The following is a 20540-nucleotide window of genomic DNA, read 5'->3' as shown; positions in this document are numbered from 1 at the left end:
AGGAATGATTATGTACTCTACAGATTTCTTAGAGTTCACTTTGTTGATTTCACTAATAAACTTGGGCTCCAGACAATTTCATTGTCTTTAAGGGGACTCTGCTCAAAATTTCATAGGGGATTTGTGTAAGAAGCTTTCCTAAACATGTGAAACATGTATTTTGACTACTCTGAGTCTACCCATTAAACTAGATTAGATCATGGGGAATTCCAGAAAACCAAGCATAGATTTTATGTTACCCTCTCTTAATGGGAAACATTACATTTCAAATGTCAGCATATGTCAGTAAAATGGCATCCAAAGAAATGCCTGAATTTGCTTGAACACAGGAAAGTGTTGCAAAGTGACTCCATAAGACAAAAGGATAGCATTTTGAATGAAAAAACATCTTTAAGAAACATGTTTTTAGCACAATGGCATAAATTATACACTGTATTTTGCCACCACACCCCCCCGATTTATAAAAATTACATTTATTAGCAATAATGCTGGTAAGTTTCATGTTTGAGGCTATAAAATTTTTAATTAAATAGAATTCACAAAAAGAATTCAAAATGGCTCTTCAAATGACTTGAATCCATTTTCCAAAATATGTTTGTGTTTACATTGTGATCTCAATGTCAAAATTATTGCATAGTTTCAGAAGGTAATAAAGCCATATATTTCATATAACCCATTCATCCATTCATATATTCAGCAACTCATCTTTTACACTCTCTCCTCATGGGAACACTATACACATTTCACTTTTTTATTCACTTTGTGAAGTACAGGTGCTCAGATTTACCTGATGACTAACATTACTCTCTACATAATATTGCATCTGTAAAAGTATACAAAGCAAAATGAATCAAGGCTGAAATGTGCTCTTCCAGGAGTTTGAAACCAAATATCTAAGAATGATCTTTTGTTTAAGTTTTCCTTAGTTTTTTTTATCCTAAGAAGCTTTTTAAACAACTTGGCTACCAAAGACTTCTCAGTTGTACTGTGCCATTTGATTTTACTTTTAAATCATGGGACAACATACCATCAGTAAAATACGTGAAAATAGGTATATATTCCAATGACTATTTGCACACATATGTATGGTTATGAGCATGAAATTATATTAAGAGATAGAAATAGAGGTAGAGATATAGTCATTGAAACCACTGATATGTGTCATTGAAACCACTGATCATATCCACCTATGGAACATTTCCATCCTTTCCAAACATTTCTGATCCTAGTCACACTGTCCTATAGCTAACTACTATTTGGACTCCCAGAACCATAGAGTAGTTTGATTTGTTCTAAACATCAAAAAGATCATCATTAATGTGTGCTAAGTTTCTTCAGTCGTGTCTGACTCTTTGCGACCATATGGACAGTAGTCTTCCAGGCTCCTCTGTCCATGGGATTTGCCAGGCAAGAATCTGGAGTGGGTTGTCCTGTCCTCCTCCATGGGACCTTTCTGACCCAGGGATCAAACCTAAGTCTCTTATGTCTCCTGCATTGGCAGGCGGGCTCTTTACCACTAGCATCACCTGGGAAGCCCAAATGTCAACATATAGATTTATACTTTGTCTGGATATTTTCATAAATTATGGTATTACACATGCCAGCAGTTCATTAATTCCATATTACTTACATATTGTATTAATTGCATTAACATAAAATAATTTATTCATACAGTCTATTGATGTAGACATTTAAGTCATTACAGTATTTGGCCCTTATGAATAAAACTTCTATGAATTTTCCTGTGTATGTCTTTCAGTAGAAGTATGAATTTATTAATCTTGGGCAAACATCTAGGAGTGGAATTATTATTAGCTTATATGTATATTGCAACCTTGCTTATTTAACTTATATGTAGATTACATCATGTGAAATGCCAGACTGGATGAATTACAAGTTGGAATCAAGATTGCAAGGAGAAATATCAATAACCTCAGATATGCAGATGACATCACTCTTATGGCAGGAAGCAAAGAGGAACTAAAGAGCCTCTTGATGAAAGTGAAAGAGGAGAGCGAAAAAGCTGGCTTAAAATTCAACATTCAGAAAACTAAGATCAAGGCATCCAGTCCAATCATTTCATGGCAAATAGATGGGGAACAATGGAAATAGTGACAGACTTTATTTTCTTGTGCTCCTAAATCACTGCAAATGGTGACTGCAGCCATGAAATTAAAAGATGCTTGCTCCTTGGAAGAAAACTTATGATCAACCTAGACAGCATATTAAAAAGCAGAGACATTACTGACAAAGGTTTGTCTGGTCAAAGCTATGCTTTTTCCAGTAGTTAAGTATGGCTGTGAGTGTTGGACCATAAAGAACACTGAGTGGTGAAGAATCAATGCTTTTGGCTGTGGTGTTGAAGAAGATTCTTGAGAGTCATTGGACTGCTAGGAGATCCAACCAGCACAACCTAAAGGAAATCAGTACTGAATATTCATTGTAAGGACCGATGCTGAAGCAGAAACTCCAATACCTGGCCACCTGATGTGAAGAACTGACTCACTGGAAAGGACCCTGATGCTGGGAAAGATTGGAGTCATGAGGAGAACTGGAGGATAGAGGATGAGATGGTTGGATGGCATTACTGACTCAATGGACATGAGTTTGAGCAGGTTCCGGGAGCTGGTGATGGAGAGAGAAGCCTGTTGTGCTGCAGTCCATGGGGTCACAAAGATTCAGACTGAGCTACTGAACTGAACCGAGTTTGTACAAGGGCTTCCCAGGTGGCACTAGTGGTAAAGACCATGCCTGCCAATGCAGGAGACAAAAGAGACCTGGGTCCAATCTCATGTGTGCACGGAGTTTGCTTAAGTTTAATAAATATTGACATTAGTCTTCCAAAGTGATTATTTCATTTGGCGATTCTTAAATATATGGTTGGGCTTCCCTGGTAGCTCAGACGGTAAAGCGTCTGCCTACAATGCGGGAGACCCGACTTCCATCCCTGGGTCCGGAAGATACCCTGGAGAAGGAAATGGCAATCCACTCTTGTCTTCGGGCCTGGAAAATCCCATGGACCGAGGAGCCTGGTGGGCTACAGACCATGAGGTCATAAAGAGTTGGACACGACTTCACTTTCACTTTTCAAGCATATTGTTAAATGGCATCACTGACTTCTCCTATGTTATGATGTTTACACTATTTCCTGGTAGTAGTATCATTTTTATGTTATGGGATGGCAATCCACTCCAGCACTCTTGCCTGGAAAATCCCATGGACAGAGGAGCCTGATAGGCTACAGTCCATGGGGTCGCAAAGAGTCGGACACAACTGAGCAACTTCATTCATTCACTCATATTGAAAGTAGAGAAACTTTTCTCGGCACCATACTCTTTTAAGGTAAAGTAAATTATAACTACTAGCCATGGATAGGGCTAATGATCTCTGTGTGGGAGAATGCTCTGCAAAGGGCTGTAATAAATAGCAAGTGGTACCTGATTATTTGATAGAGCTGGGGTCAATAAAATTTCTTTAACAAGCTAGATGACAAATATTTTCAAAGTTGCGGTCTTTGTTACAAGTACTCAGTAATGAAACCAAATTTTATAATTTTTTATGTGTCACAAAATATTCTATTTTGGGTTTTTGTATAGCCATTCAGTTCAGTTCAGTTCAGTTCAGTTCAGTTCAGTTCAGTTCATTCGCTCAGTCGCGTCCGACTCTTTGCGACCCCATGATTCGCCGCACGCCAAGCCTGCCTGTCCATCACCAACTCCCGGAGTTCACTCAGACGGCTTAAACATGTAATAACATTCTTATGTTTCAAGCCATAGCAAAAAAAAAAAAAAAAAATTGCTTGCCAGCATTATTTCATAGGCTGTAGTTTTCCCACCTGGAGCAAGGAATCCTTAACCACTCTTGGCTAACAAAGACTTTTCTGTTGTGTTGTGGTAGTTAACTTCCCTTCATTTATTTTCTTTTTTAAAAAAATTAGGAAATAGCATACAAAGTGAAAGAAGAAAACAATATTGTTTTCCTTTTTAGTTATGTTATTAATATGCTTGGTAAGGGAAAATATCATGCGCATTCAAGGGTTTTTGGTAGTTTTATAAAGTGAAATCCAAGTTTGTTAAAAGTAGAATTCAGAGACCCTCCACATTAAAGTGGTGTCCTATGAGGAAAGGAGAGTCCATGAGGAACTTAATCAAGTTACTCTTTCCAAAATATATAACTCAAATTCGACATTAACAATTTTAAGTTAATAATGATTGTGGATTTCTTAAAGCAGCTAATATTTAAAGAAAATTGTGTCACCTCAGTATATCTTTTAATGTTTTCCATTAACTTTTCCTATATTCTTTGTAAATTGAGGGTTAACATTAGAGGCATGATAAAAGTTCAGGTTTATTCATGGCAAGAATACTTCATAGGTCATGTTTGGGGCTTTGCATGGCATTACTTTTAAAAGGAGATCAATCCTGGGTGTTCTTTGGAAGGAATGATGCTAAAGCTGAAGCTCCAGTACTTTGGCCACCTCATGCAAAGAGTTGACTCATTGGAAGACTCTGATGCTGGGAGGGATTGGGGGCAGGAAGAAAAGGGGATGACAGAGGATGAGATGGCTGGATGGCATCACCGACTCGATGCATATGAGTTGGAGTAAACTCTGGGAGTTGGTGATAGACAGGGAAGCCTGGCATGCTGCAATTCATGGGGCCCAAAGAGTTGGACACAACTGAGCGACTGAACTGAACTGAACTGAATGGAACTTTTAAAAACACATGATTTTAGGTTGACTCATTGATTAATAATGATGAGTCTGATCAAATTTTCTTTCTGTACTGAGGTCAACATTTTTGAATTACATTTTTCTAAAGAATTATCAAATCAACCTTGCTTATTTAAAAATACAGATGTATAGTTATGCAAATTAATCTCATAAATCTTTAAAATATTTCATGTTTCACTATCTAATTCCACCTTATCATGTCTAATTTGGTACTTTTAAAGCTATTTTCCTTAAAAAAAATTAAGTTAGCAACTATTCCACTTTTTTGAGTAAATGTATCACTTCTTGGCCTTTTGGGTAAGATCAAGTATATCTGAGTAAATGTATTTTTCAGGAAAATCATTTTAAATTAATTATTTCTATATTTTATTAAAATTAATTCTTGATTTATCTTTGGTATTTTTACCTTCTACTTTTATTCAGTTTATTTTCTTATATATTTTATATATTTTCATATTTAGAATTTATCATCTTTAGTCTATTATTTTTTGGAAATAAATATTTAAAATTTTCTTAACCCTTTACCACAATTTTAATTAAATCTCATAGACATTAAATATTCAGTACTTTCATTATTAGTGTTCTTTAGAAATTCAGCAATTTGGGTTTGAGTTTTGGTTTGACACAATAGTTACTTAATAGAATTTTTAATTTCTTGGTGAAAGGATCTTTGTATAAATAGGAGCTTTTAATCATTAAAAAGTAATTTCAGCAATAGATTTTTAAATAAACTTTGTATTTTTGGATAGAATTAGGTTAATAGAAAAATTCTGAAGATAATGTACAGAATCCCTGTAATATTCAACACACAGTTGTCCCTACTAGCAACATCTTTCACCTTTCTCCTGCTACTACTGCTAAGTCACTTCAGTCGTGTCCGACTCTGTGCAACCCCCTAGATGGCGGCCCACCAGGCTCCCCATCCCTGGGATTCTCAAGGCAAGAACACTGGAGTGGGTTGCCATTTCCTTCTCCAATGCATGAAAGTGAAAAGTGAAAGTGAGGTCACTCAGTCGTGTCCGACTCTTAGCGACGCTATGGACTACAGCCCACCAGGCTCCCCATTCCGTGGGACTTTCCAGGCAAGAGCACTGGAGTAGGATGCCACCTTTCTCCTACTATCAACAAATGTGTTTCTGTTCCAATCAAGGAGCAAATGTTAATACACTGACATAATTTAAAATCAAATTTAAAATAAATTTAACTAACTTTTAAAAATACCTATTCTCGACTCTGATCCAGAATACCAAATTGCATTTAGTAGTCCTATCTCTGCAAGCATCTCTTATAAACTAAGTTTCTCAGGCTTTCATTGTTCTTGATTACCTCGAAAATTTTGAGGTATACCCATCAGATGTTTTGTAGAATAGAGTTCTACTGGAATTTCTCTGATAGCTTAGTCATAATTATACTAAGATTATTGATTCACAGGAAGAAAAAATGGATATATAACATTTTCATCATATCTATCAAGAGTATTTAACACTGTTGATGTTGACCCTTATCATCTGACTGAGGCAGTGTTTTCCAGGTTTCTCAACTGTAATGGTAATCATTCATCATAACACCCTCTCCATATTGCAGCTTTTGAATGAAGATACTAGGTATAGCCCCATTTAAGGAGTAGGAAATTATACTTTATCTCCTTGAGGACAAAAAACCTAAATTACCTGGAGTTATTCTGTATAAGAGATAGTCTCTTCCACTATTTATTAATCATCTGCTTATATCAATATGGACACATAGGCATTTATTTTATACATTTAGGTATAATATAATAGTACTGAATTTCCCTGCTAAATTGTTCCACGTTTGGCCAATGGGAGTCCTTTTAGTTGCTTCTGTACTTCTTTGACATACACTTATAATAGTGATTTTTTTTTTTTCTTTTTGTGAGCACTGCCTGACTTTCTGGCACTACAGGATATTCTAGGTTTATCTTGAACATTTACTACCCAGTTTTAGAATCGGTATTTTTCCAAAGATATTTGCCTTTTATTTAAAAGTAGAGACATTACTTTGCCAACAAAGGTCCATCTAGTCAAGAATATGGTTTTTCCAGTAGTCATGCATGGATGTGAGAGTTGGACTACAGAGAAAGCTGAGCATCGAAGAATTGATGCTTTTGAACTCTGGTGTTGGAGAAGACTCTTGAGAGTCCTGCTGCTGTTGCTAAGTCACTTTAGTTGTGCCCGACTCTTTGTGACCCAATAGACGGCAGCCCACCAGGCTCCCCCGTCCTTGGGATTCTCCAGGCAAGAACACTGGAGTGGGTTGCCATTTCCTTCTCCAATGCATGAAGGTGAAAAGAAAAAGTGAAGTCACTCAGTCGTGTCTGACTCTTAGCGACCTCATGGACTGTAGCCTACCAGGCTCTTCCATCCATAGGATTTTCCAGGCAAGAGTACTGGAGTGGGATACCATTGCCTTCTCTGCTTGAGAGTCCCTTCAACTGCAAAAAACCAGTCCATCCTAAAGGAGATCAGTCCTGAGTGTTCACTGGAAAAACTGATGTTGAAGCTGAAACTCCAATACTTTGGCCACCTGATGAGAAGAGCTGACTTATTTGAGTATTGTAAAGTAAAAAAAAAAAAAAAAAAAAAAAAAAGCGGAGACATTACTTTGCCAACAAAAAATAAATTAATAAATAAAAATTGAAAAAAAAAATAAAGACCTTGATGCTGGGAAAGACTGAGGGCAGGAGAAGAAGGGGACGACGGAGGCTGAGACTGTGGGATGGCGTCATCGACTCAGTGAACATGAGTTTGGGTAAACTCCTGGAGTTGGTGATGGACAAGGAGGTCTGGCATGCTGCGGTCCCCTGGATCGCAAAGAGTCAGACTGAGTCAGACTGTGTGACTGAAGTGAACTGAACAGAAAGTAGGACTCACGAAAACACTTTCAGTGTATTTCAAAATGGTTATCCTTTCCTGTCTTTTGCTAGGAGGGGATCTTTCTTGGATTTTTAGCATGAGAACTTTTCAAAATTTCTGGAGGTAAATGATACAAAATTATGGTGTCCTCCAAAATAATGAAAACCCAGGAGTTTTTCAGTTTTGTGCTATTCTACATTTATCCTCCACCTATTCATCAAACGTATGTGTGCATGTTAATAACAGTTTATTGTTCTGGTGGATTCTGTTCTAGTACACATATGCAGTGACATTCTGGATTTTTCTGTATCTCAAGATTTGTGTGTTGGATTTCTCTGCAGATTCAGTTCTCTGATAGTTCCATAAAATGTCATTGACTTTCAGTTTAAGTTTTTTTCCCCTTATTTTTACAATCAGAGTGATACCTTCCGAGTCCTTTACATTTTAGATCTGAAACTGGAATAATCCAATAAGATCTTTTTATTACTATTAAACATATACTTTGAATGTTTTAATATTTATAAATGCAAAGATACAATAAATTCAAATAACTTATTCCTGAATTACTTGAAAGTATTTGCAGCCTATTGTCTCAATATCCACTTTTGGAGAAAGAGAGAACTCTGGCTCCAAATATCCTTAACACATATATTATTTCATCATCTCATCCTATCCTCATGAGGCTGATCTCCCATCTCTGCTACTACATCCTCCTCCAGTAGGACATCTTCCTCTCTCTGCTTTGACACCATGTATCACTTCCACTTCTTGCAATCGAAAGCTCTCTCACCCTGTTTGAGTTAAAATATGCCATGCCAATAAACCCTGCAATAAGGACATGCTTCACTTCTTAATTGGGCTTTGACATCACTATTGGACTACCCCAATGTATGGATATAATACCATTCTGGCTGTTCAGTCTCTGACACAATAGGCCATGCCACTCTTCTCAGGGAACACTCCTTTCACTCTGTGACCCCTACTCTCTACAACAGGACACTCTCTAACTTTTGGCTTCTGTTATTAAACTGTGTATTTTTGCAGAATGCGTCAGTTCAGCTCAGTTGCTCAGCCATATCCAAATCTTAGGGGCCAAATGGACAGCAGCACACCAGGCTTCCCTGTCCATCAACAACACCTGGAGCTTGCTCAGATTCATGTCCATTGAGTCGGCAATGCTATCCAACCATCTCATCCTCTGCTGTGCTCTTCTCCTCCTGCCTTCAATCTTTCAAAGAATCCAGGTCTTTTCCAATGAGTCAGTTCTTCACATCAGGTGGCCAAAGTTGGAGCTTCAGCATCAGTCCTTCCAATGAATATTCAGGTCTGAGTACCTTAGGATTGACTGATTGATCATCTTGCAGACCAAGGGACACTGAAGATTTCTTCTCCAACACCACAGTTCAAAAGCATCAATTCTTCAGTGCTCAGCTTTCTCTATTTGGATGTCCAAATTTCACATCCATCCATGACTACTGAAAAAAACCCATAGCTTTGACTAGATGGACATTTTTTGGCAAAGTAATGTCTTTGCTTTTTAATATGCTATCTAGGTTGGTCATAGCTTTTCTTCCAAGGAGTGAGCATCTTTTAATCTCATGGCTGCATTCACCATCTGCAATAATTTTGGAGCCCAAGAAAATAAAATCTGTCACTGATTCCATTATTTGTCCATCTATTTGCCATTAAGTGACAGGACTGGGTGCCATGATCTTTGCTGTTTGAATGCTGAGTTTGAAGCTAACTTTTGCACTCTTCTCTTTCACTTTCATTAAGAGGCTTTTTAGTTCTTCTTAGCTTTCTGCCATAAGCGTATTTTCATCTGCATATCTGAGGTTATTGATATTTCTCCCTGCAATCTTCATTCCATCTTGTGCTTCATCCAACCCAACATTTTGCATGATATACCCTGCATGTAAGTTAAATAAGCAGGGTGACAATATACAGCCTTGACATACTCCTTACCCAACTTGGAACCAGTCTGTTGTTCCATGTCTGGTTCTAACTGTTGCTTCTTGACCTGCATACAGATTTCTCAGGAGACAGGTCAGCTGGTCTGGTATTCCCATCTCTTTCAGAATTTTCCACATTTTGTTGTGATCCACATAGTCACAGGCTATAGCATAGTCAATAAAGCAAAGGTAGATGTTTTTCTGGAATCCTCTTGCTTTTTCTATGATCCAACAGATGTTGGCAATTTGATCTCTGGTTCCTCTGTTTTTTCTAAATCCAGTCTAAACATCTAGAAGTCTCGATTCATGTACTGTTGAAGCCTAGCTTGGAGAATTTTGAGCATTACTTTGCTAGCATGTGAGATGAGTGCAATTGTGTGGTAGTTTAAACATTCTTTTGCATTGGCTCTCTTTGGGATTGGAATGAAAACTGACCTTTTCCAGTTTCTGGCCACTGCTGAGTTTTCAAATTTCCTGGCATGTTGAGTGCAGTACTTTAACAGTATCATCTTTCAGGATTTAAAATAGCTCAGCTGGAATTCCATCACTTCCACTTGCTTTGTTTGTAGAGATGATTCCTAAGGCCTACTTGACTTCATATTCCAGATGTCTGGCCTGGGTGAGTGATCACACCTTTGTGATTATCTGGATAATTAAGATATTTTTTGGATAGTTCTTTTGTGTATTATTGTCACCTCTTCTTAATATCTTCTGCTTCTGTTAGGTTCATACTGCTTCTGTCTTTTATTGTGCCCATCTTTGCATGAAATGCTACCTTGGTTTCTCTAATTGTCTCTAAATGTCTCTAAATTTCAGAAGACTGAAATACATGCACTGCCATTACTCTTGCAAAATATTTTTTGAGAGCAATTCTAAAAGTTTATATTTAAGAACTACCATGGACCTAAGTGAATGGAGATGACAAATAAGCAAATATATACATATATATATATGCATATATATATATGCATATATATATATATATATATAAAACTAGAGAGTTTAGAAAAGAAGGCAGATAGTACAAAAAAGTCAACACTTTAAGAGAGCATTAGATTAATATGTTATTTTTAGGCCTTTGACCCTATGGTCAAATGACCATACTATAACACACAGATGACTACAATTTGAATAAACACATTTTCTGTTTTAATGAACAGAAGACAAGGTCCAGGAAACTATATCCACAATTGCTGGAAACTGGAGAATTAAGTCTCAGAAAAAAGAGGCCAGAGAAGCAGTATATTCTTTATAAAACTCTTCCTGTTTTTTGGCTAACACCTGAATTATGTGAGCACAAGGAAGACATAAATATACTTCAACTCATCTCTCAAATTCTGCCTACAATACACAGTGTAGATTAATTGTAACTAGATTATCCCTTAAAAAATGAGAAATTCAACTCCAACTTTGCCAACAAACAGCAAAAATCAGTCACATTTCCAGTGTCCATATCGGACAGTGAGAGTACTTCATGAAGAATACAGAATAATCATATCAACATGTATTATTCCTGCCCAATACCAGCCTCAACATAAAAGACAGATAATCCATCCTGAAATGCTTTCTCAGCTCCTACATAATGTGGTTTATGCACATAACTTTCTGGCACCTGAAACCACATTACTGTGAGCATCAGCAGATACCACATAAGATATAATGAGTTACGTTTTGTGGTAAGTTGAATTATAGCTCTCTATTTTATTATTATTATATTTTTTGGTTGCACTGGGTCTTCATTGCTTCATCTGGGCTTTCTCTACTTGAGGTGAATGGGACTACTCCTCATTGTGGTGTGCAGGCTTCTCATTGTGGTGATCTTTCTTGTTTTGGACACAGGCTCTCGGCACTTGAGATTCATTAGCTGTAGCACCTGAGCTCAGTAACTGTGATGTGAGGCTCTAGGATGAGCTTCAGTAGCTGAGCACACAGGCTCAGCGGTTGCGGCTCTCAGGCTCTAGAGCACAGGCTCAGTAGTTGAGGTGTGGAGTTTTAGTTGCTCCATGGCATGTAGGATTTTCCTGAACCAGGGGTTGAACCTGTGTCCCCTGCATTGGCAGGTGAGTTCCTATCCACTGTGCCACCAGGGAAGTCCCTGCAGCTGTGCATTTTTAATAACATTTTATTTCTGCAGATCAGTATTTTTCTTAGAATTTTACTTAGTGTTCTCATTAAAAAGTAAAGATAAACTGTAGGCTATTAATAGATTCAACTAATTTCTTATATTAGTCCTTACTGCTGATCTACAGCATTTCCATTTCTCCTTCTAGTCACAAAGTAAAATTGCATTTCACTCTGATAGCTGATTATGAATGTAAATGACATGTAAAATCTCTGGAATAAAGCCTCCAAGAGTCAATGCACACTTTTCTGTCCTCTCTCCCATTTCCATAGTTACTAGTAATTTTTCCAAGTAGATGCCTATGACTTTCTGATAGAAAACAACACAGAAAGACTGAAGTATAAAAAAGACAGAGGAAAGTATGTTCTCTACATTCACACTGACATAAAAGACAAATACTTCCATACTTTGAACTAGAAGGAAAAAAGAATCATCAGGTCATCATGGAAAAGAGTAAGTCAGAAAATTTTAAAAAAAGTAAGAAAAAAATTTATATTTTCTGTATGTCAACAAGTAGGAGCTTTACAAATCAGAAATCTACAAGAGCACAAGTCTTCACTTCAAGTAAAACGTATTTGCCTCCCTTGCTGCTGTATCAAGTTTAATTATGCAAATCCTATTGGAAGAAACTAGACTCCCTGTGTAGTCCTGTCTATTACTATTGCCTCTCTAAAAATGTTCTAAATATTTTTTGTGGAAATGTTTAGACAAATACAATGACATCTAAAAATAAGAACTAGAAATGCTTTCCATGTGACAGGTGTTTATTATGTCTCCTGTTTGCCTAGCTGTTTCAAGCACTATACAATATTTTTAAGTATTTCTGACTTGAAGACTTTGTCTTTCAGTGTACTAATCACACATGAAAGAGAAACAAAGTATCCAAAGCATGTTTCATACAGTGAGCACTGCGAATATCAGAAGGGAAAATATCAATGAAAATACGGGCTCTCATTATTTGTCAAACAGTGATCAAAACATATGATCAAAACAATACACTAAATGAAGGAGACACAAATGCTATAAACGATTGTATACTGTTTTGGATTTAAATACATTCTATAATTGAGATATAACTCATGAGCTCTGCGGATATGGACAAAAGATCTGAATAAATTTCAAGTCATTACAAGGGTTGGAAGGGAAGTTACATTTAAGTAAAAGGCAACTTTAATATTGTGCACCTAGGACAGAGGCATATAGTTTTGCGTCACGGAATACAGACAGGTTAGAATAACATAGTTTAAGGGGTCAAGATACCGCTATTAAACTGCTTTGGGGGAATGGCTGAGTATGACTGAAATGAAAACATGATGTATACATGATAAAATATATTGAATATAGACCATACCACTCATTATCAGAGCATACATGAATATTTATAAAATATGAGTATAATTTAAACTTGAGTGTACAAATAAAAGGGTGTATTTTGAATTTACTTCAGAAAACTATATGTTTTAGAAAGCTAGTTCTGAAAGTAGTATAAAAGATAAACTAGAGAGGCAAGGTAATGGATGCTGTTTTAACTTATTTTTGTGCAGTAAGTACTTTAAGGCGTTTGAGGGAACCCTAGGCTGCTTGATCTGTTAATAAGTGTTATGTTAGAAGAAAACAAAATCTGAGGAAGAATTCAATGATGTTAAGAAGAGTCATGTACAGCAAAACAGACACATATGTATAGAACAGTCTTTTGGACTCTGAGGGAGAGGGCAAGGGTGGGATGATTTGGGAGAATGGCATGGAAACATATATAATATCATATGTGAAATGAATCACTAGTCCATGTTTGATGTATGATACAGGATGCTCGGGGCTGGTGCCCTGGGATGACCCAGAGGGATGGTGTGGGGAGGGAGTTGGGAGGAGGGTTCAGGATGGGGAACACATGTACACCTGTGGTGGATTCATGTCAATGTACGGCAAAACCAATACAATATTGTAAAGTAATTAGCCTCCAATTAAAATAAATAAATTTACATTAAAAAAGGAGTCAAATAACAAAACTAATTTTATTGTGATCAAATAAGTTTGAGAAATAATGAATTATAGAAAATTAAGAAAAAATTATTCACCAGTAAACACAGAATAAATTAAAGCATATTATTTGTTTTCAAAATGAGATAACTTATGCTGAATTCCTAAAATGCTTATATTTCCAAATACGTTTTAGAGGAGCATCTAAGAAAGTCATTTTGGAAGCACAGCTTTTAAGTATTAATCTATATTTCCTAAAGAAAGTGAAAATGAAGTCGATCAGTAATTTATGACTCTTTGAGACCCCATGGGTCACAGAAGCGCGGCAGCCGCAATGGACAGAGCAGAAGAGTGGCTGAGATGACCTACCCCATGTCCAAGGTAAGGAGCAGCCATGAAGAGAGACCCCACATCCAAGGTAAGAAAAACCCAAGTAAGACAGTAGGCACTGAGAGAGAGAATCAGAGGGCAGACAGACGGAAACCACAATCACAGACAACTAGCCAATTTGAACACACGGACCACAGCCGTGTTTAACTCAATGAAACTAAGCCATGCCATGTGCAGCCACCCAAGATAGATGGGTCATGGTGGAGAGGTCTGAGAGAATGTGGTCCACTGGAGAAGGGAATGGCAAACCACTTCAGTATTCTTACCTTGAGAAACCCGTGAACAGCATGAAAAGGCAAAAAGATAGGACACTGAAAGATGAACTTCCCAGGTCGGTAGGTGCCCAATATGCTACTGGTGATCAGTGGAGAAATAACTCCAGAAAGAATGAAGGGATGCAGCCAAAGCAAAAACAACACCCGGTTGTGGATGTGACTGGTGATAGAAGCAAGATCCGATGCTGTAAAGAGCAATATTGCATAGGAACCTGGAATGTCAGGTCCATGAATCAAGGCAAATTGGAAGTGATCAAACAGGTGATGACAAGACTGAACATTAACATTCTTGTAATCAGCAAACTCAGATGGACTGGAATGGGTGAATTTAACTCAGATGACCATTATATCTACTACTGCAGGCAGGAATTCCTTAGAAGAAATGGAGTAGCCATCATGGTCAACAAAAGAGTCCAAAATGCAGTACTTGGATGAAATCTCAAAAACGACAGAATAATCCCTGTTGGTTTCCAAGGCAAACCATTCAATAAGACAGTAATCCAAGACTATGCCCTGAACAGTAACAGTGAAAAAGCTGAAGTTGAACGGTTCTATGAAGACCTACAAGACCTTCTAGAAATAACAGCCACAAAAAAGATGTCCTTTTCATTATAGGGGAATGGAATGCAAAAGTAGGAAGTCAAGAAACACCTGGAGTAACAGGCAAATTTGGCCTTGGAGTACAGAATGAAGCAGGGCAGGTGCTAATAGAGTTCTGCCAAGAAAATTCACTGGTCATAGCAGACACACTCTTCCAACAACACAAGAGAAGACTCTACAATGGACATCACCAGATGGTCAATACCAAAATCAGACTGATTATATTCTTTGCAGCCAAAGATGGAGAAGCTCTATGCAGTAAGCAAAATAAGACTGGGAGCTGACTGTGGATAAGATCATGAACTCCTTATTGCCAAATTCAGACTCAAATTGAAGAAAGCGCAGAAAACCACTGGACCATTTAGGTATGAGCTAAATCAAATCCCTTATGACTATACAGTGGAAGTGAGAAATAGATTTAAGGGAATAGATCTGATAGATAAAGTGCTTCATGAACTGTGGACAGAGGTCATGACATTGTACAAGAGACAGGAATAAAGGCCATCCAAAAGAAAAAGAAATGCAAAAAAGCAAAATGGCTATCTGAGCAGGCCTTACAAATAGCTGTGAAAAGAAGGGAAGTGAAAAGCAAAGGAGAAAAGGAAATATATTCTCATTTGAATATACTGTTCCAAAGATAAGCAAGGAGAGATAAGAAAGCCTTTCTCAGCCATCAATGCAAAGTAATAGAGGAAAACAATAGAATGGGAAATACTAGAGATCTCTTCAGGAAAATTAGAGACACCAAGGGAATATTTCATGCAAAGATGGACTCAATAAAGGGAAGCAATTGTAGAGACCTAAAATAAGCAGAAGATATTAAGAAGAGGTGGCAAGAATACACAGAAGAACAGTGCAAAAAGATCTTCATGACTCAGATAATCACGATGCTGTGATCATTCACCTAGAACCAGACATCCTGGAATGTGAAGTCAAGTGGGCCTTAGGAAGCATCACTATGAACAAAGCTAGTAGAGCTGATGGAATTCCAGTTGAGCTATTTCAAATCCTCAAAGATGATGCTGTGAACATGCTGTACTCAATATGTCAGCAAATTTGGAAAACTCAGCAGTGGCCACAGGACTGGAAAAGGTCAGTTTTCATTCCAATCCCAAAGAAAGGCAATGCCAAAGAATGCTCAAACTACCGCACAATTGCAATCATCTCACATGCTAGTAAAGTAATGCTTAAAATTCTCCAAGCTAGGCTTCAACAATATGTGAACCGTGAACTTCCAGATGTTCAAGCTGGTTTTAGAAAAGGCAGAAGAACCAGAGGTCAAATTGCCAACAACCTCTGGATCATGGAAAAAGCAAGAGAGTTCCAGAAAAACATGTATTTCTGCTTTATTGACTATGCCAAAGCCTTTGACTGTGTGGATCACAATAAACTGTGGAAAATTCTGAAAGAGATCAGAATACCAGACCACCTTACCTGCCTCTTGAGAAACCTGTAGGCAGGTGAAGAAGTGTCAGAACTAACATGGAACAACAGACTGGTTCCAAATAGGAAAAGGAGTACGTCAAGGATGGATATTGTCACCCTGCTTATTTAACTTCTATGCAGAGTACATCTTGAGAAACGCTGGGCTGGAAGAAGCACAAGCTGGGATCAACATTGCTGGGAGAAATCTCAATAACCTCAGATATGCAGATGACGCCAGCCTTATGGCAGAAAGTAAAGAAGAATTAAAGGGACTCCTGATGAAAGTGAAAGAGGAGAGTGAAAAAGTTGGCCTAAAGTTCAATATTCAAAAAAAAATAAATAAAGTTCAATATTCAGAAAACTAAGATCATGGTATCCGGTCCCATCACTCATGCAAATAGATGGGGAAACAGTGGAAACAGTGGCAGACTTTATTTTGGGGGGCTCCAAAATCACTGCAGCTGGAGATTGCAGCATTGAAATTAAAAGAAGCTTACACCTTGGAAGGAAAGTTATGACCAAATTAGACAGCATATTAAAAAGCAAAGACATTACTTTGTCAACAAAGGTCCATCTAGTAAGTTCAGTTCAGTTCAGTCGCTCAGTCATGTCTGAATCTTTGCGACCGCATGAATCACAGCACAACAAAGCACCAATTTTTCGGCGATCAGCTTTCTTCACAGTCCAAATCTCACATCCATACATGACCACTGGAAAAACCATAGCCTTGACTAGATGGACCTTTTTTGGCAAATATCTCTGCTTTTTAATATATTATCTAGGTTGGTCATAACTTTCCTTCCAAGGAGTAAGTGTCTTTTAATTTCATGGCTACAGTCACCATCTACAGTGATTTTGGAGCCCAGAAAAATAAAGTCTGACACTGTTTCCACTGTTTCTCCATCTATTTCCCATGAACTGATGGGACCAGAGGCCATGGTCTTAGTTTTCTGAATGTTGAGTTTTAAGCCAACTTTTTCACTCTCCTCTTTCACTTTCATCAAGAGGCTTTTTAGTTTCTCTTCACTTTCTGCCATAAGGGTGGTGTCATCTGCATATCTGAGGTTATTGATATTTCTCCTGGCAATCTTGATTCCAGCTTCTGCTTCTTCCAGCCCAGCATTTCTCATGATGTACTCTGCATAGAAGTTAAATAAGCAGGGTGACAATATCCATCCTTGAAGTACTCCTTTTCCCTTTTGGAACCAGTCTGTTTTTCCATGTCCAGTTGGCTATGGTTTTTCTAGTGGTCATGTATGGATGTGAGAGTTGGACTATAAAGAAAGCTGAATGCAGAAGAATTGATGCTTCTTTACTGTGGTGTTGGAGAAGACTATTGAGAGTTTCTTGGATAGCAAGGAGCCCAACCAGTCCATCCTAAAGGAGATAAGTCCTGGGTGTTCATTGGAAGGACTGATGTTGAAGCCGAAACTCTGGTAATTTGCCCACCTGATGTGAAGAGCTGACTCATTGGAAAAGACCCCGATGTTGGCAAAGATTGAGGGCAGGAGGAGAAAGGGACAACAGAGGATGAGATGGTTGGATGGCATCATTGACTCGATGGACATGGGTTTGGGTGTACTGTAGGAGTTGGTGATGAACGGGGAAGCCTGGTGTGCTGGGGTTCATGGGGTCGAAGAGTCGGATATGCTGAGCAACTGAACTGAACTGAACTATAGGAACCATGTTGTACACCAGATTTCTAGAAATTTATCCATCTAGCAAACTGAAATTTTACACTTATTGAATAATCAAACCCCACATACCCCCTCCCACCCCCTGCCAACAACTACTGTATTGTCTACTTTATGATATTTACTATTTTAGATATCTCATGTAATTGAAATCATAGTATTTGTCCTTCTTTTACTGGTTTATTTCATTTAGCAAAATGTCATCAAGATTCATCCACGTTACTGAAAAATGGCAAAGTTTCCTTCTTTTTAAAGGCTTAACAGTATTCCATTAGGCTTCCTGGTGGCTCGGTGGGTAAAGAGTCCACCTATGATGCAGGTGACCCAAGTATTAGACCCAAGTATCCAATCATCTCTTGATCAAAAACTGTTAATCTCTTTTAGATCCTGATTTCAATTGTTTGGCTATATACACATAAATGGGAATGTGAACAAATTGGAAACATTGTATTTTGGGTGCAAGTGAAAGTCACTCATTCCTATATAACTCTTTGCAACTCTTCAGGCCAGAATACTAGAGTGGGTAGCCCTTCCCTTCTCCAGGGTTAACATAAGGTAGGAAAATAAAATAATGCAGCAGCTATGAAAACCACTAGTATTCAATAATATCCTCAAATAATAAAATATGGAACTATCATATGTTCCTATCTTATTGAAGAACACTGAATATGGCAAAGGGAATACAGGAGGAAAAAAATCTAAAACAAAAACTGGGTCAAAAGGCATTAAGAAAAAGATGGAGTGATTAGTGTCTGAGATATACATTTAAGCAGGGGGCCAGCATTGGCAGAACATAATGGGTATAAGGGAGCTAAAACACTATACACAAAAACTGACAGATAGAGACCATATATTTAACGACTGTATTTCTTGTCCTTCTTTCAGTGCCCCAAATATGCCTTATTCCTTTCCTCTCTATATTTATTTGAAATAGTCACCAAAGCTAGATAAATCTGGACAAATTCAGGTGAGCATCACTTTTTTTCAGAATAGGGTGTGAATGAATATGATTTCTCATGCATACTAATTTAAATAATCACAATGAGAATTTGAGTAATTAGATGGCATGAGGTAGATAGCTGTTAGATAGAAAAAATGTTCTGTGGATGTTCACTGAACACAGAAGGAACTGCACAAAAATCAAAGATAATTAATTTGACATTCATTTGGAGATGTCAAGGTTATGATCAGAGTTTTGAATATTTTATAGATTACAAAAACATATCTAATTTATTCACTTGGAAATATTTATTTTATTTGTATCAATTTGTGACTCAATGTTTCTCTTTCACATATTCTGAGGAAGGGTTTTATTTTCTACTCAAGTAAGTTACAATAAAGGACAGAAAAATAAAGTCTCCAGTAGATCATTGGAGAGGGCAAAACTGTTCATCATAACTCACTCATACAGGGCTTTTCACTCTCTAAGGAATTCTACCTGAATGGTAAATCTGAGGAAATAGGAGGACATAAAAAAAGAGAATTGTGTAAAAGGCAGGCAGGATTAATTCTTCAGGGGTACACAAACCATAATAGGAAGTAATGTGGCATAAATGTCAATGACAGAGAGAGGCAACAGCAGATTGGGATGGACTAGAGCAATCAGTGGGAGCATGATTTTGAAGCAAAACACAGAGTGCCTGCAAGGGTAAGAAGGAGCATTTCTGGAGACAAAGATGGGCTCTACTAGCAAAGGTTAAAATAATAATTTTTCAAATGGCTCACCAGAGTGTCAGAACAGACAGGGCAGCCGGTCACTGTGTATTTTATCACAGTTGTACATATGGGACATAATAATGGCAACCAAAATCATCAGTTGAAGGGCAAATATGTAATTATTATATAAACACAACACACATTCATATAAAGGGACATTAAATCAGTCCTACCTATCCCAGTTAATGACTCCTTAGATGTTTATCTATACCATATATTTATATAATATGATATAGTTAATGTAATGTTATATGCTGCAATTACAACATGATTTTGTCCTTTTAAGTTTCAGGATGCATTACTATTTGCCTAGACTATGTAAAAGTCCATTAATACTTATTGAATGAGTGAATATTGACTCATACATTTTAACTCTCATGCAATTCTTCTCTACATGCAGAGGTTAGAAGACCTTCAAGAAAAAAAATCTCTTCACATAACTAACTCTTTCTCCCCAAACTACTTTCAATTAATTTAAAATATAAAATTAAATATTGAATAATTTGAAATATAATAGGTTACCTGGTGGCTCAGAGGGTAAAGCATCTGCCTGCAATGCTGGAGACTCGGGTTTGATCCCTGGATCGGGAAGATTCCCTGGAGAAGGAAATGGCAACCCACTCCAGTATTCTTGCCTGGAAAATCCCATGGACTGAGGAGCCTGGTAGGCTACAGACCATTGGGTTGCAAAGAGTCAGACACAACTGAGCAACTTCACTTTGTTTCTTTCTTAATTTCTTCTAACATGAAACAATTAAAAACATCTTGCTGTTTCTCTTGTTTG

Source organism: Ovis canadensis, chromosome 4, assembly GCF_042477335.2.
Source record: "Ovis canadensis isolate MfBH-ARS-UI-01 breed Bighorn chromosome 4, ARS-UI_OviCan_v2, whole genome shotgun sequence".
Taxonomy (NCBI): domain Eukaryota; kingdom Metazoa; phylum Chordata; class Mammalia; order Artiodactyla; family Bovidae; genus Ovis; species Ovis canadensis.
Note: the sequence above shows the minus strand (reverse complement) of the source record.